The following is a 2241-nucleotide window of genomic DNA, read 5'->3' as shown; positions in this document are numbered from 1 at the left end:
TTCTCACTTTATTTCATTAATTTGTTCTTCAATCCCTGATATCCTTTCTTCCAATTGATCGAATTGGTTATTGGAGCTTGTGCATGCGTCACGAATTTCTCATGCCATGGTTTTCAGCTCCATCAGGTCATTTAAGGTCCTCTCTACACTGTTTGTTATAGTTAGCCATTCGTCTAACCTTTTTTCAGGTTCTTAGCTTCCTTGTGATGGGTTTGAACATGCTCCTTTAGTTTGGAGAGGTTTGTTATTACTGACCTTCTGAAGCCTACTTCTGTCAGCTTGTCAAAGTCATTCTCCATCTAGCTTTGTTCTGTTGCTGGCGAGGAGCTACAATCCTTTGGAGGAGAAGAGGGTCTCTGGTTTTTAGAATTTTCAGCTTTTCTGCTCTGGTTTCTCCCTATCTTTGTGGTTTTATCTATCTTTAGTCTTTGATGATGGTGACCTACAGATGGGGTTTTGGTGTAGATGTCCCTCCCTTTTGTTGATGTTGATACTATTGCTTTCTGTTTGTTAGTTTTCCTTCTAACAGTCAGGTCCCTCAGCTGCATATCTGTTGGAGTTTGCTGAAGGTGCACTCCAGATATTGTTTGCCTGGGTATCACCAGTGGAGGCTGCAGAACACCAAATATTTCAGAAGGGCAAATATTGCTACCTGATCCTTCCTCTGGAAGCTTCGTCCCAGAGGGGCACCCGCCTATATGAGGTGTCTGTAGGCCAGTACTGGGAGATGTAACACGGGGGTCAGGGACCCTCCTGAGGAGGCAGTCTGTCTGTTCTCAGAGCTCAAATGCTGAGTTGGGAGAACCACTGCTCTCTTCAAAGCTGTCAGATAGGGACATTTAAGTCTGCAGAAGTTGTCTGCTGCCTTTTGTTCAGATAAGCCCTGCCCACAGAGGTGGAATCTAGAGGCAGTAGGCCTTGCTGAGCTGTGGTGGCCTCTGCCCAGTTTGAGCTTCCTGACTGCTTTGTTTACTTACTGAAGCCTCAGCAATGGCAGATGCGCCTCCTCCAGCCAGGCTGCCACCTCGCAATTCGATCTCAGACTGCTGTGCTAGCAGTGAGCAAGGCTCCATGGGCATGGGACCTGCTGAGCTGGGCACGGGAGAGAATCTCCTTGTCTGCTGGTTGCTAAGACCTTGGGAAAAACACAGTATTGGGGTGGGAGTGTCCCGTTTTTCCAGGTACAATGTGTCATGGCTTCCCTTGGCTAGGAAAGGGAAATTCCCTGACCCCTTGTGCTTCCTGGGTGAGGCAATGTCCTGCCCTGCTTCAGCTCATCCTCCATGGGCTGCACCCACTGTCCAACCAGTCCCAGTGAGATGAACCAGGTACCTCAGTTGGAAATGCAGAAATCACCCATCTTCTGGGTTGATCATACTGGGAGCTGCAGACTGGAGCTGTTCCTGTTCGGCTATGTTGGAAGCTTCATCAATTGCATTTTTCAAGCCCAGAATTTCTGCTTGATTCTTCTTAATTATTTCAATCTTTCTGTTAAAGAGGATATACCTATGGTAAATATATATGCACCCAACAATGGAGCACCCAGAAATATGAGGTAAACATTGTTAGAGCTACAGAGAAAGGTAGACACAAATACAACAATAGCTGGAAGCTTCAACACTCTACCCTCAGTGTTGGACAGACCTGCCAGACAGAAAATCAACAAAGAAACATTGGACTTAATCTGCTCTACAGACCAAATGGTTCTAGCAGATATTTACAGAACATTTTATCCAACAGCTGCAGAATACACATTTTTCTCCTCGGCTCATGGATCATTCTCAAGAATAGACCATATGTTAGGGCACAAAACAACTCCTAATACATTCAAAAAATTCAGAAAATAAAATAACATTAAGCATCTTTTCTGACCACAATGTAATACAACTAGAAATCAATACAGACATTTTGAAAACTATACAAACATGTAGAAATTAAACAATACGCTCCTGAATGACCAGTGGGCCAATGAAGAAATTAAGAAGAAATTTGAAAAAATTTGTGAAACAAATGGCAATGGAAACACTACATACAAAACTGATAGGATACAGCAAAAGCAGTGCTGAGAAGGAAATTTATACCTATAAGTACCTAAATCAAAAAAAGACAAAAACTTCAGATAAGCAATCTAATGATGCATCTTTAAAAAAACTAGAAAAGCAAGAGAAATTCAAACCCGAAATTACCAGAAAAAAATAGTAGTCAAGACTACAGCAGAAATAAATGAAATTGAAACAAAAA

The sequence above is a fragment of the Rhinopithecus bieti genome, unplaced genomic scaffold (genome assembly GCF_001698545.2).
Source record: "Rhinopithecus bieti isolate Rb0 unplaced genomic scaffold, ASM169854v2 scaffold_28557, whole genome shotgun sequence".
Taxonomy (NCBI): Eukaryota; Metazoa; Chordata; class Mammalia; order Primates; family Cercopithecidae; genus Rhinopithecus; species Rhinopithecus bieti.
The sequence above is the reverse complement of the archived record's forward strand: the minus strand, read 5'-3'. Positions refer to the sequence as shown.